Source organism: Platalea leucorodia, assembly GCF_965183815.1.
Source record: "Platalea leucorodia genome assembly, chromosome: 8".
In the NCBI taxonomy this organism is placed as follows: domain Eukaryota; kingdom Metazoa; phylum Chordata; class Aves; order Pelecaniformes; family Threskiornithidae; genus Platalea; species Platalea leucorodia.
In genome coordinates, this window is record NC_138830.1 from 11,789,915 (window position 1) to 11,804,802 (window position 14,888).

General features: G+C 42.5%; 1 protein-coding gene across 4 annotated transcripts in view; it reads right to left on the minus strand.

Moving 5' to 3' along the window:
- Positions 1–14,888, minus strand: part of DIS3L2 (DIS3 like 3'-5' exoribonuclease 2) — a 215,797-nt gene that overhangs the window by 82,218 nt on the left and 118,691 nt on the right. The gene's annotated exons all lie outside the window — the stretch shown is intronic.

Consider the following 14,888-nt stretch of genomic DNA (forward strand, 5'->3'; position numbering starts at 1 on the left):
TCCCAGGTATGGAGCAGCAGGTCACACACGCTTTTGGGTTCTCAGAGCTGCACTTGTTTCCACGTCACCCTGGTTGAGCCCAAATTACTGCTGGGGACCTGGGAAGTCTTCACTGACTTCGTATCAGGCTATGCAGAAGCACAGCTTTCCACAAGCAGAATATTCCCGCTGTTATCCTGCCTTCCCTTCAGATTAGGATTTTTATCTCAGAGTCCAGTCTAGAAGTATCTTAATTCAAAAGTTAGGCTAGAGAGGAGTACTACTGAGGTTTATTGTGAGGTTTTGGCAATAATTTGGATTTGGAAGTAACGATCATCCTCAGCTTTGGAAGTAATTAGTACCTTGGTCCAAGAAATTCTGGTTTGCTAATCCTCAAAGAAGCCTATTGACCTTTGTTTTCTCTGGAAGGACTCTAGGCTAGATTTGAGGTGCTTATTTGTAGAATAGTTCTAAGTGCAGCGTGTTCCTAATTATAACATTTGGTTCTTTAGAGGAATTCACTAACTTCTTGGTATGTATAAATATTTTTTCTTTCCCTAATTTTTTTAAAAAGACAACGTAATGAGATACCATGCTGGTGACAATCCTGTTTGTTTATACGCCTTGCAAAGAACATTATCAAAGCCTTTCTCTAGAGTGTCACGTTTTTGAAGGCTAAATTGTTAATAGCTGCCGTCGTTACGCAGTACATCTGCCCGTGTTGACGGGTACCGGTGCTAGATTTCAGCAGAGTGAAAATGGAAACGTATACAGAAGGGGAAGCGTGAGAAGGTTCAGGCTCATATTTGGAGAGCCACCCAGCCCACTGTGCCCCCAGCTGGGAGTTCAGATAAGTGAGGACCAAACCATCCTGTGCGACTGTTTGAATTCATAACAATTTTAACTTAATTTTATTAAGCCGTGTTTGCGCAGCGCTTTGAGTACGTAAAGTATTATCTTGTTTTTTGTGCTGCTTTTGTACACTCGATAGAGCACAGATGTAAAAGCAGCAGAAACGCACATGGAAGACGGGAGGGCTGGGATTTAGATTTGTCCATATAACCTACAGTCACTGGAAGGTCCTGCAGAGAGTAAATATGATGGCAGCAGGGGGAGAGGGCAATAATCCCATTGCACACCAAGGGACAAATTCCACCACTCGTTAGGAAGCTGGGAGAAAAGACTGCAGATTAAATGGTTCACCTCGGAAAGCTGCCTACAGCTGTGTTGTGATATTATCACATGCCTTGAAAGCTGCTCTACATGGATTAGGCATCCAAGCCTGAAACTACTTAGACAGTAAGTCTTAGACCAACAGTTCAACCAACAGGTTTAGTATTACACGCACTCGAAGCCAACACACTCAGAAGGTAAAAAAATATTGAATACTTTGAAGTCAATATTGTAATGTATTGACCCTGCAGGCAAATATTGACGAAAGGAAAAGGAGAGGGGGTCATTACATCATGCCTTTAATCGTACTTTAATTCAATATGTGCACTGTTACATACATGAACTTTTTGTCCTTGGTAGAAAATCGACAAACCAAGAAAGATCTCATTGCATGAGATAATAAAACATGGAGTTAGCCAACGAAAACACATTGAGCGGAGTTAAATTTCATTCAGGTTTCCCACCAGAGCTTCTAAAAGCTGGGGTCAGTGTGAGCCCCCTGCTTTTGAACTTTTAATGGAAATTCTATCTAAATATTTTCTTACATACATTGACATAATGCAAACTGGCAGCTCTTGGGTTTGTCTTGCTCAAGTATGAATCACCGTATCTCCCTCACCCCCAAAAAATTCAGACCAAGAGCACCTGAAGATACAGCACAGTGATCAACCAATCAGATTTCTCTCAAATCACTGCTTTTGAATGTGTTAGACAAAATACCAGCCTAAGCCTGCACAGAAATATTTGCCTACTGCTCTCTCCTGGTTTATTTGCTAATTAAAATGAAAGAGCTTTGTGGATAGAGAAATACTATTCACTAGCATTCTCTTCCAGGTCCACAAATAGTTTTTCTAGTCTCATTAATTTTTACGACAAAGTCACAAAAGGAACATTTCACGTTGTAAGTCTTGTGTTATTTCCCAAGGAAAAAAGAAAATGTGGCCTGAATGAAAGGAAAAGAGAGTTAAACCAGCACTCATTTATTGAAAAAGTCTTGTCAGGGAGCAGAGAAAAGGGGGAAAGGGTGGACACCACATGGACCACACACCACAGGCTGCTACACATGCTCTACTCCGCCTTCATTTTGACGAAGAAATCTACTTTTCCAGCAAACAGAGGCTTCAAGTCTTTAAACGAGTACTTTACAAACCACACACTTGCTTCACTCCAAATTTAAAATTCTCCTACAGTGGGGCTAAAGCTGCTCAACAACCCCTAAAGCTAGGTATACGCTACGAGTTTAAGGATTTTTTTTTTTTTTTTAAAGGAATTTACATAAGAATGTACAGGAGACTAAGCCAGACACTTCATATGCTGATATTAAAGCAAGAGCTGAAGGAAGCATCTATTGCAATGAAAAACACTGAAGGCACTTGGATGGCTTCTTTCACTCAGGATCTCTGGGATTTTTCACTTAAAATCATTTAATCTGAAAGTGGGTGCAAAATTGTGATCCCATTCGAACTCCACCACTACAAAGCTGCTACATGGGAGATGTTTAGCAACACGCAATGCAGTTTAGAATCAAGCAACACAAGTTTTATTAACCAGCTGTACCCTATTAGCCCCCCTCTGCAAATACAGAGATGTGGCAACAGAGATGGATGGGAGACAGGAGTATTATTTGAAATTACACTATGGCATTGCAAAACCCAATAATGAGACCCTTTGCAGAGAGGAGCTCTCCTCCCGAGGTCTGCAAGTAGAAATAGAGAAAGGGCTGGGCACTCAGCCACCAAAGCTCCTCTTGGGCCAATGCTCTGTGCAAGAGGGACTGCAAACAACACGGGTCTGATGCCCCTGCGGCACTGCACACAGAGAAGACAATTTCCCTTTTTGTTTACCATCACATAGGCTGCTAGGATGGCAAAATATAATGGACCTGTATTGCTCCAAGTTCTAGAAGCCTGGATTCCCTCTTGAAGCTTATCAAGTGACAGAGCTACGAGTGGCAGGCCTCCCCCAGCACGAGGCTGCATTAGGCACACTGCAGCTCTGGAGAAGGTCTGGCTCCTTGATTTGGGAATCTCCTGTATTTGAACCCACTCCAAAACCTTGTATGTGTAACACTGATACGATGCTAAAATTGAAGGAGAATTGGTGGCACCTCACAGAAGAACAAAGAACAAGTTGTTCCTTTTTTTTTTATTTTTTCACTGATGATCTCATTCTCTACGACAAAACAGTTCAAAGAACATTTTTTCCTTCTTTATTGAGGAAAATTATAAACAAAAAAGGATTAGCAATAAAGAGCTGGAAGAGAAGGAAAAGGACCTTTCAGTCTGTAAATGCTCCATAAAAACTGCCAACCCAGCAAGTCGTATCAAGTATTTGCCCCAGGAATTAGAAAGTTGAGTTGAACGTATTTGAACAGTATGCAAGGGAACACACTGGCAGCAAATCCCTCTTCTCTGTCTTCAGCAACTCTAGTCACTCCTAGCACAAATGCAGAAACACCAAGCAACTTCCCTTCATACCTTAGCATACGCTAATTTTAGGACCATGCAACTTAAAAATGCAACCCTTCAAGGATAAAACAGCAAAAGGCAATTCTCCAGCACGCAGACATATTCTCCTTTATTTTCATCTCACCTTCAAGCATCATCATTCTTAGGAGGGAAGACAAACATTAGTAGAGTGTTAAGTCAACTTAAAACTTAATACCAATTTCTGTATTAACCACTATTTCTTACACTGTCTTCACCCCTCAGTTTGCGAGACACAGAAGAGTTCAAAGCAGATTGCGAAGTGTTTGCTGCAGCCAGAAAACAACCAGCTACCTGCCTGCTGCTGGCAATTAAAGGTAGTTGGCTGTTCCCTGGCTAGACCAAACTCTTGCAGCAAATAATTACAGCTCTTTCCCATTCCTCTGCCCTGGGGGGACCATGCTGCTCCTCTTATCTGCAAAGCAATATTTAACGCCTTGCAAAAGTATGAAAAACTTGCATAAAGAGAGACAAATGAGGCCTTTAACCTACATGCACGTTTTGTTGCTATTAGCAGTGCTACAGTAGAGCATGGGTCTTCATCAAGGCTCAAGTTCACACATGGGATCGTGGGCAAACAGCCGAGGATAGCCTCTACAGGGGTCTCGGTTACAGAAGGGACAGGGGGGCTGCAGACACTAACAGGGATGGATACAAAACAAATACAAGTTGCACGGAGGCAGAAAATGGCACTGAGAGTTGGGGAAGCTGCTAGAAGAAAAAGAGAGAGCAAAAAGAGAATGACAGTGTGAGTGAGGAGAAAAGAGCAAGTGGGAAAGCGAAAAAAAAAAGAAAGATGGAGAAGAGAAGAGTTTAATACAAAAATAAAAGTGGAACCATGGAAAGAGCAAGTTATTTGTCTGCTCTGGAGCCTGAAGACAAAGGTGGGTGGCTTTAATTCTCAGCGGAGGTTACTTTTCCACTGCAGGAAGCCAAGCTATTGTTCAGAAAATCAGACAGTGTGTTTTATTTTACTTATTTTAAAATAACAAGGAAAGTGCTTAAATTTTACTTGTGTACCCTAGGGCCATTTTGCTTTTTGAAAGCACAGTGCAACTGAGCATAAATCCATTGACTTGTTTACCAGGAAACCAAATTTTTAAAATTATCACATGATGGTCATTTAGCCAACCGAAATGCAACTAATTACACCTTTTTTTTTTAAGCAAGTAATAGCTTTTTCCTTCTCTAAAGGTCTCTTCCTTGACATAACCTCACAAAGACTCTGGCAAAAGGAGTCAGAATCCTGTATCTCAAGAGTGCAGGACAATTCCCCAGGGCACAGAGCAGCAAGTTTTCCAGCCAAGCATAAATATGACTTTAGTAAATGTTGCAACAACTTCAAAAGAGGAAAAACTGCCTGCCCAAACAAACAGTAAGCACCTCTAAACAGTAATGATCCACAAAATACTATGTACTACCAGGCATTGCCTCTAGGAGATGTCCCCATCCAAGCCCCTCTGCCATGGGTTCGCATGAGAAACGTCCCACAGAAACAGCCCCCTTCGCCCACCGGCCACAGAGAGACTTTGAAACCATCAGGAACAGCCTGGTCAAGGTTTCAAGACATTTGAACTCGTCTTTGAACTATGCTTAGTCACTTGTTTCTGGGTTTGTACCACCTGGAGAGGCAGCCAAGGTCAGGCCCCCGACTCCTCTCACGGGGCGAAGGCAGAGGGAGCAGTGGTGCACGCAGCACGTCAGCGCGGCCACTCCAAGTGCTCCAACTGCAAACAGCAGAAGGGCTGGGTGAGGCTGGGCTTTTCCTTTGCTTCTTAAATCACAATTAAAACCATTGCTTTCTTTCAACCTGTCCTGGTTTTGGCTGGGATAGAGCTAGTTTTCTTCCTTGTAGCTGGTATAGTGCTGTGTTTTGGATTTAGGATGAGAATAATGTTGATAACACACTGATGTTTTAGTTGTTGCTGAGCAGTGCTTACACTAAGCCAAGGACTTTTCAGCTTCTCATACTGCCCTGCCAGCGAGGAGGCTGGGGGTGCATATGAAGCTGGGAGGGGACGCAGCCAGGACAGCTGCCCCACACTGGCCAAAGGGCTATGCCATACCACATGACGTCATGCTGAAGAAAAAAATGAGGGGAGCTGGCCAGTGGCGGGCACAGCCGCTGCTCAGGAATGGGCTGGGCACCTGGATTGGCTCCAGGTAAGGTACAAACAAAACTTGTGTGTTCCTTAAGTGCAATGAAGGACAAATGAAGATGAAAAGCAGAAAAACATACTAGGAAAGGAACCCTGCCTAAGCAGAATACTTTCCAGAGTTCTCCATGAGCCAGCAGCAATTCTTTAAATAGTTTCAGAATTGTGAGGAGACTTTATCTATTACTAAATTAAATGCTGGGAGCAGGTGTTCCATGTGAATTGCACACAGTTTTTGTCTGTAGCAGCTAATAAATTCAGCGATGTCCTAAAACTACTTGCTAGAATTTAAAAACTACCTTTTATACCTCAAAACAAAGCCAGGACACCTCCATAACACGGCACTTCAGGCACTGTGCATCACAGAGCCCTGAGTTTTACACATGAACCAGCACAAGCCAAATCAGTTAAGCACTGTTTCAAATACTTTGGCTAAGGTTAGCATTTAAAGCCTTTGCGAGGAAGGTGCTTCCCCACACTGCTCAGCTCTGAAGAGTACACCTAGAGATGGCTCTTGGTCAGCACAAGGCCTTCCCAGGCTCTCAGGAGAAAGGAAGGGTCGATCCTCCCACAGGAACATGGGGTAGATCTTCGTGCAGGTAGTGTTCTCTGAACTTCCAGCTCCCACGAGCTGGAAACATCTAAGCTGGGGATCAGTCAGAATTCAGGTCTCTAGACCTCAACAGAACACATCAGGATACAGGCAGAGAAACATAACACACAAGTGTCCTGTCCTGTGGGTCACCAGCAAACCCACGTCAGTCCTTCATCACCTTGTGACAGGAGATGCTGCCATCCAGAGTGCACCTACTGCCTACACCGTACCTTCAATATCTCCTGCGGAGAATAAAAGAGCTCTTCTGTGCAAGCAGTACCGCTGCACCATTAAGTTGGATACTTACACAAGGAAGGAATTCTCCTGAGGGAAAAACACTAAATACTCAGAAGGACAAAATTTACACAGCATGTACCAGATAAAAGATTTAATTGCAGACTGAAGGACACAGGGAATGATATCCAACAGAATAAGCACAGAGCATAAAGATTCATTCACACTGCTGAGCAAGATACAAGCAGGAAAATACAGATGAAAGTGGGGTATAAGTATTTCAATAGTGAAAGGTCAGAGCACAGGACAGTTGGGGACAGACAGTATAATGATGGAAAAGGAAGAGAATGTGCCATTTCTTTGAGATATCAAATGTGTCCAGTATTGGCAGACTGAGATCAGACACAATGATTCCTTATGCAGCAATGACTATGTCCCACCTTCTGCCCGTGCAAATTTTCTCCCCATTCCTATGCTGGTACCTGTTTACAGTGCAGAGGGTCACGGGTAAGCTCATTTCTTCTGCGCCTGCACAAGTGCTTAGCAGACTTTGTGAGGTGCCAAAAGAGCAAGTTCCACTCAGAGGTTTCTAAATTGTACTGATTTCTTTGCAAGACTCAAGTGTAATGAGCAAAATGAAGAGGAGTTACAAACCTCAAATACATCAGATTTATCCACTGAAGGCCAGTACTGGCTATATGGTCATGTCTGGGAGAACCTTTAGATGACTACTTATGACTTAAGACTCAAGATGCATCTTTCCTCTGAGTCTATCCCAAGCACTTGGCAGGTGGATCTCCAACCCTTCGTCAAGACAAGATGTCAAGCAGGACACCAAGGCAATGACTGTGCTGCTGTGAACTCAGATTCCCAGCTCAGAAAGCACTCCTTGCTGGCAGGGAGAAGTTACCAAGGGAGACTCCTAGCAGTCTCTTAACAGCAAGATTTCCAGCCAACATGATGAAAGTGAAAGGACAATTTCTGGTATTCACGTCATGAATTGTTTTTATCACTATTCCAAGACCCATTCAAGAGGCTAACTCTATCAGGAAATCAGTAGTCTTTGAATTTAAAGAGATGGGAAGTGGCACCCAGCAGCTTTCAAGATGAATTACCATCATTTTGGGTGTAGGATGTCATCTTGTTCCTGAAATGAAGGTTTAGAGTGGGGAGGGACCAGCCTCTCTCTACTGCTAGGTCAGTCCCTTTTGTGCTATCTCTACTAAACACAGTACTCCAAGGCTGAGCAAGCGTTCCCAGGCATTCAAAGAGACCTTGGGATTTAGGGCTAGGCCAAACACGTACAAGGTACTTCCATGGAACAGCCTTGACATTTTGACTTTTTTGAGAACAGAAGGCAGCCACTGAGATTTCACTTTTAGCCATCCAACTTTCTTATTTATTTTTTGAAAGATTTCCAAAATATTTCCATCTGCACCTGGTTTTACTCTTTCTGTGTAACTAGCATAATAGTCAACAATCAAGAAACGCTGTAGTGACCTGCACTGTAAGAAGATGTTTTTCCTGTTCAGCTGGGCTCTGAAACCCCTGCATTGCAATAAATTAAAAGTTAAAACAATAGCCCAGTGATTCTGAGGGATCCTGCCATTTAAGAAAGTTGATAATAAATAATATATACAGCAGTAACTTCTTTGCTGACTGCACGCAACAGAACATACAACTGAAGTTAACCATGTGGGAATTTATTCCTAGCTATTTGTACCCTTTTAAAGTTTATCTTCCTCACATATCTTCTGATTCTTATCTGCTAAATTTACTGAAAAATCCTGTTTTCTCTAGCTCTTTCTGATCATCACCTATCATTTGCGGTTATTCTCTAAAGACCCTCCTGGTCCCTGAGGTTCTTTTTCATGAACAGAAATCCTAGATGAAGTGCATTTAGATCTCTTTGTACAGGATTTTCTGGATCCTCTCCCCATTACCCAGCTCCTTAAAGGCATTTGGGTTTTTTCTTCAATATACTGTCAGACACTATTGTTTTTAAGTCTTTATCCACAAATATTAGTGAGATTCTCCAGGACACAAAATCCCGCGCCTCTAAATCTTTGGGGAATTGTCCCAGGTCCTGAATTTATGAACTGAAACAGTCCGGAAGGCGACTTCACCCAGAGCATCTCTCCTCCCTGCAGGAAAGTAAACTCACTTTTACGAGTAATTCTACTGGTATTTGCACATCTGTTTGCATGTTCTGCAGCCATAGTCTTCATTAGATTAGTCCTTCATAGACAATCTACCTTCTATTTTGTTTTAATCCTGCGTCTTTTTCCTCTACAGTTTTCTCTGTGTACGGTAAAAAAAAAAAAAAAGCTTTTGGGATAAGGATGGAATCTTTATAAAATATCTATACTTGATACAAAAATCCAGTGCAATAAATATGAATTACCAATAACAAATCCTGCCCATTTTTGTTTAACCAAGCTTTTAACCAATCTTCTCACAAGTAGCTTTCAAATATATACAAAAAATGTTTTAACAAATTATGTTCCAGCAATCAATGCTCCAACCAAATCCAAACTTTCTTAATCTCCACCCCAATACCTTATCATCCAGTTTAATGCACTTGTCTGCGGATTAGGCTCAGTCTATTTCCCTTTCAGCCACCACCAGTTTGGACCAAGCTGCCCTGTTTCCACTGAAGCTGAGGGGATCCCTATGTCATCAAGTTGTCTCACTGAGACAAGAGAGATGTTCGGTGGAGGAAAGGTAACGCAATCCAGCCCTCTGATTCCATTCAACCCTGCACCTGGAAATCGGAAGTGATGTGTGTTTCCACACACAACCCCATGTTACTTTAAAAGAAGACGCAAAATATAATGTACATGCTGCAGTTCCCCAGCATTACACGGGATGACTTTATGGGACACAGCAGGGATCTGGATTTGGCACAGACCTGAGTGTATTTTGCATATTTCAAAGAATCTGCAACCACAAACCCTTGATAGAAAGAAAGGCTATGTACCTGTTTCTAATCACTGCAATACGTCTTTTTCACTTTCCCAGTGACACAACAAAAACCCACCAGCAGGTAACAGGAGAGCCGAGCTAACTACGGCCGATACCAAGGGAAAAACTGACCAAATGTTATGCACAATCCCACTCCTTGTAGGTCGTCTTTATTTTTCCCATATTTGACTCCTACAATAAATTTAAGTAAATTGCAGTTTATGGTCATTTTACATTTGACTCATATATCAATGTGGGGTTTCTGTCATGTTCTCTCTAAGCTGAGTCTGGTGTCTGTTAATCTTAAACATCTTACAAAGAAGGAAGCATAGTAATTTCATAATATAATTTTTAATTCAATACTAGTCCATTCTTCAGTCTTTATCTTAAGCAAGTCAGACCAGCATGACTCCAATTACAAACTCTTCCTACACTTTGCACTGCAGGAACCAAACGGATTAGCTGAAAGGTCCTGTACCATGTGTTGCAAGAGCAAATTTCACCCTACAGTCCTTAAGTGGCCAGAGGCACAAAGCTGAACAGAATAGAGAATATCTATGTCTTAAAAAGCAAAATATAAGTGCACACAACTTTGCAAAATTAGAACAACACAAACGTTTGCAACCTACATCAGGAAAGAACAAGGATGGAAGGAGAAGAGCAGCAGGCGGTCACCTGGGATGGCAGAGAACATCTCAGGGCTACCAGGGCTCTACAGGTGTTTTTCAGGCACAAGATGCTGGAGCTCACACACTGGGGATGTCTACTAAGGTGTCCAGGAGGTCTAAGAAAAGCAGCCCCAGTATCCATAAGCCTGAAGTAGACAAGGGATAATTTTACCAACATTTGGCAAAACATTGGTTGGTTTTACCAAAAGGCGTGAAATAGGCTCCTTGAACAGAGACGTAAGTCCTCACTCTCTGCAGATCTGTTTCTGAAAACTGCAGCCCACAGTGGATTCACTGGTGTCTGCTAAGGAGAAAGGTCACACTGCACTCTTCCCAGATTTGGGTCATTAAGAGAAGCTCTCCTCTTTGCTTATGCACCATTTTCATGACACTTATAGAAACACAATGTGTTTGAGGTTTTTATCCCATTCCCCTTAGGTATATTTGATTTAAATTCACCAACAGGTTGAACAGATTTAAAGGGAAGGGAAAAACCAGGGAGCAGCACACTGCAGAAATCTCATTTGCTTAGGTCATCAGGTAAATACTGGGAAGATTCAATAAATGTATCTATATATGACCTCACTCCAAAATGCAGACAGACAACGTCACTAAGGACATAAAAACCAGGGCAAGCAGCCTGTAGAATATATTTCTGTTCTGCAGTACAACAATTCCTCCTAGAGTAAGATTGAAATTACTTAAACTTGAATTACTTTTTGAAAGATTGTAGGGATACAGGAATGAAAGAACAACAGTGACAACCATGTTAGTCATCGACAAACAGACAAAAAGATGTAGAGAAGCTCTGTCAGTGTGGCCCAAAATACTGCTTTGAAATCAGCATCAAAAGACCCGCACACGGGTAAGACAATCCCTCAGAAATGCACCCCCATCATTTTGCTGCCTCCTTCCTGTCACAGCCTGACATTTTACTAGATGGAATTGTCTGCCTTTAAATTTGTCAAATTTCATTTCTGTTCCTACCAGCAAGCAGCCTTCAAACACAAACAGCAGCCTTCAAATATCACCAGAAATACAAACACCACTTGCCAATGATTCCCAGATGATGTTTGGCAAATGTGGGAAACTAGCCTGGTGCCACTGGGACACCCAGGTCACCTGGTGTGCTCTTACATGATAGGATCGGAATAAATCTTTAAATGTCTGCACCCTGGATGAAAACATTCAGGTTTGAAAGTGGTACAGTTGTTTTCTGCGAAAAAAACACAGGTACAAACCACGAACGGCTCTGTTGTATGCTCCTGGCTGCAGTAATTTGCTAGAAGACATGCAGAAAGGATCATAAAAAAGTATCGACTGAAATGAACTTGCTTAAAACCTCAAGCTACCCTGAAACAGCCCTACAAAGGCTGTAGAAACTAGGCGCAGTCCAGATCCATCTTTTTCTCCAAAATTATGCTGAGTCATCTAAATGGAGTACAGTTCGTTCATACTTCTAAAGCTGTTATATAAATAACCCTATTTTCCTTCTTTATTGGAGCTGATCTCTTTTAAAATATACACTCACAAATGCGAACAGCAAGCTTACCTCCCTACTGCTATCATTAAACAATAACGAGGAGCACGACTGTTAAATCAAAAGCAGACTCCAATATAAAATCCTCTCAAAACCAGACTGGCCCACTTAAGACATATATCCCTGAAAAGTTTCCAACTGCTGCAATATCCTACTGCAAGCTCCATTAAAAACACAGCTATTCCCACAACCACCCCATGCTTCCTTTGCTAGTGACACTCTGCTACCTGGTAGTTCTTTATGATAGATTTGTGGATTACTTCTGCAAAAAATTCTTTTCCATCTTTTACGGAGGATGTAGCATGGGCGAGTCCTCCATCCAGTGACTGGAACTGATAAGGGTTACACTGAGAAGTTTTAAAACGAAGCAAAGGTGCAAAACCAGTCCCTTATCTCTCTGCTTGTTGCCTAAGATCCTTCAAGGCAAAGAAAATGCCTCAATCTTGAATAAATTAGCAACGAATGTTTGAGGACAATTTCATTCTTCAAAATCATCTGAAATGCACTGATTTAGCTGTCTGACAGAAGAAGTGTTAGCGATGAGTGGTTTCTTTTTTCTTGTAGTTATTACGGGTGCTATATACCAACAGAGAGACATTTTCTGAATTGGGTTCTGCATTCTCTGTTGATTTTTGGAGATCTCCTGACATCATGAGTATGCCAGATACGTGGTTTGCTCATGTTAGGGTTTTTTGGTGGTGTTTTGTTTTTGTTTTTTTTTTTAGTGTTTTACATATGGGCAAAAAAGATGGAAAAAATAATAATTTCTTGTAACCACGTTTGCATTTGGAATAAAAGCCGTGTTAACTCTTAACACAACTTTGCCCTCATGAGAAATGCAGCCTTGCCAGCCCTGGATAAGCTCTTAACCTCTAAAACAACTCTTTGTCATAATAATTGCAGCTAGCATAGCAACTTTTAAAGCCAAAAGTCCTCAGGGTACCTCCAAAACATATCAAGAGGCTCTGTTAAGCACAAGATTGAGGTTCCCATAGGGGCTCTCCTTAACACTGAAGAGCTGGGAACAGCCGTAGCTTTTGCAAGCAAGCGAACACAAACAAGTGAACCCCAAGGACTCCTGGCACTGGTTTTGGACCTTTCTAAATTTGCAAATTCCTGAAAAATTTTAAGTCAAAGTACAGGATATCTTAAAAAAATTCATATATGCTGATGGATTTATACCCCTGCTTTTGCCAGACACATTTCATGGGCCTATAATAGTAATCTAGGTAGGGCTATAGTAGTGCTCACAGTGGGCCAAAAAAGTAATGAATCCACAGAGATTCAATTTGCATGCAAGAAAATGTCCCAGAAACTTGTGATACAAGATGGATCTGGATGTCTCCTGCCAACTGCAAAGGACAGGTCTGAGGGCTGAAGTCCCCAGTGCTGGAAGCTGAAGAGTCTTCCCATCTGGGTAGAGCCCAGTCCTGTCCAGGAACAGGTTGATGGCAATGAACTAGCTCTAAATGCTAATTCCCCGTCAGGATGCAAAATAAGGACTGCAGTGAAGAGTGCGTATGTCAGGTAATATAACTATACACATACACATTTCTATTACTTTCTCCTGCTAGGAACAGACACTATGTGATGCTCATACCCTGGTTGAGGATCTAGCACCTTGTCTCTTGGGCAACAAGCTCTGCGGCTGTATCTCTGAGGTGACACCTTAGAAAGGGGCACAGGATACAGCTTATATTGCCAACTGCATGTGAAACAGATATCCCTTATAGGAGGCTCACAAAATCATGTTCTGATTGGGTTCTTCAGATTAGGAAGTATTTGAAAAATTTAACCTTTGGAATTTAGCATTTCAATACTGAACCATAGTTGGCAGAGGAAAAGGTTCACGAAATGCTGGATCAAGTTTATGCCTCAAACAGCAGCACATTGGGAGGATAATGGGTAAGAGTCCATCAGTACGGTTCTTAGTTGCTTTTCTTATTCATCTTCACTAACAAGATTCTGCAAGCATCTCCTTGCATGACATCAGGAGCCTTAAAAATGGAGATGGACATGATTCCAGCTACCAGACTGGACATCTCTGCTTCAGAGATATCTCATGTTTTAAACAAACATTGCAGCACAGATACTGAGATTTCCTTCCTCTGCCTGCTTGGGGACACATGCTGAGCTGGCTGGCCAGCCACCATGCTTGCTCGAAGGATGCAAAGGGTTTCCTGCAGGCTTTTTATGCCGCTTGCTCCCACTCAGCTCATCGGCTCCCTCCCTAACAGATCACGACAGCATCAAAGACCATCAAGGACTGTTTTCCTGTCTTTACTTCCTTCTGAGCCACAAGGCCTCCTCGGAATAAACACCACAGATTTCAAAGTAAAAGAAAGGGTATTTCCATGGCGGTTCTTTCCACACTGATTTAAAACCTGGTCCCTGGGACATTCACCAGCATCCAAACTGGCTTTTCCAGGGGGTGAGTTTCCTTGGCCTAAGGCTGAGGCAGTGCTGTGATGGAATGTGGGCACCACTCTCGCGGCGGACCTGAGGCTGAAAGGAGAGGCAGAGGGCACGATGCCCAGGTCGGGCACAGATGAGATCACTCTTAAAAAAGGCTCCAGCTCAGAGCACCTTTTCATTGAGAAGAGCCCGGGGCGGAACAAGCCTGTTGGAGGATGCACGGCTCCAGCCAAAAGGCAGAGATCTGACACACAAAGGGCTGCTGCGAGCAGGCTCCCACTTCATGGAAAATGGGATGTGAGGGTGAACAAAGACCTTCGGGCTGGGACAGTCACCAACGGGTGCATTCACTTGTCTGCCTCTCGGATCTTCTCCTCTGAGGCTCATCTGGAGGAAAGTGGGGAATGTATAATGATCCCGAGATGGTCGTGAAACTTTCAAAAGCACTAAATCCACACTGGATTTCCCATCCTATAAATTCTGGATACAAGCCAAGCAAATCTTTACTTTTATGCTTAAGGAGACAGTTGTGCCGTGTCCCCTGCTCTTTCCTGATTTCTTCATGTCTCTTCTAAAACACACTGGCGAAGTGTATTTTGGGGAACTGAAAGAGGAGAAAGGTTCCTGCACTTTCCACTTTTGTTTTATTTGAAAAACTGAGCTTTGCAAACTTTCTCT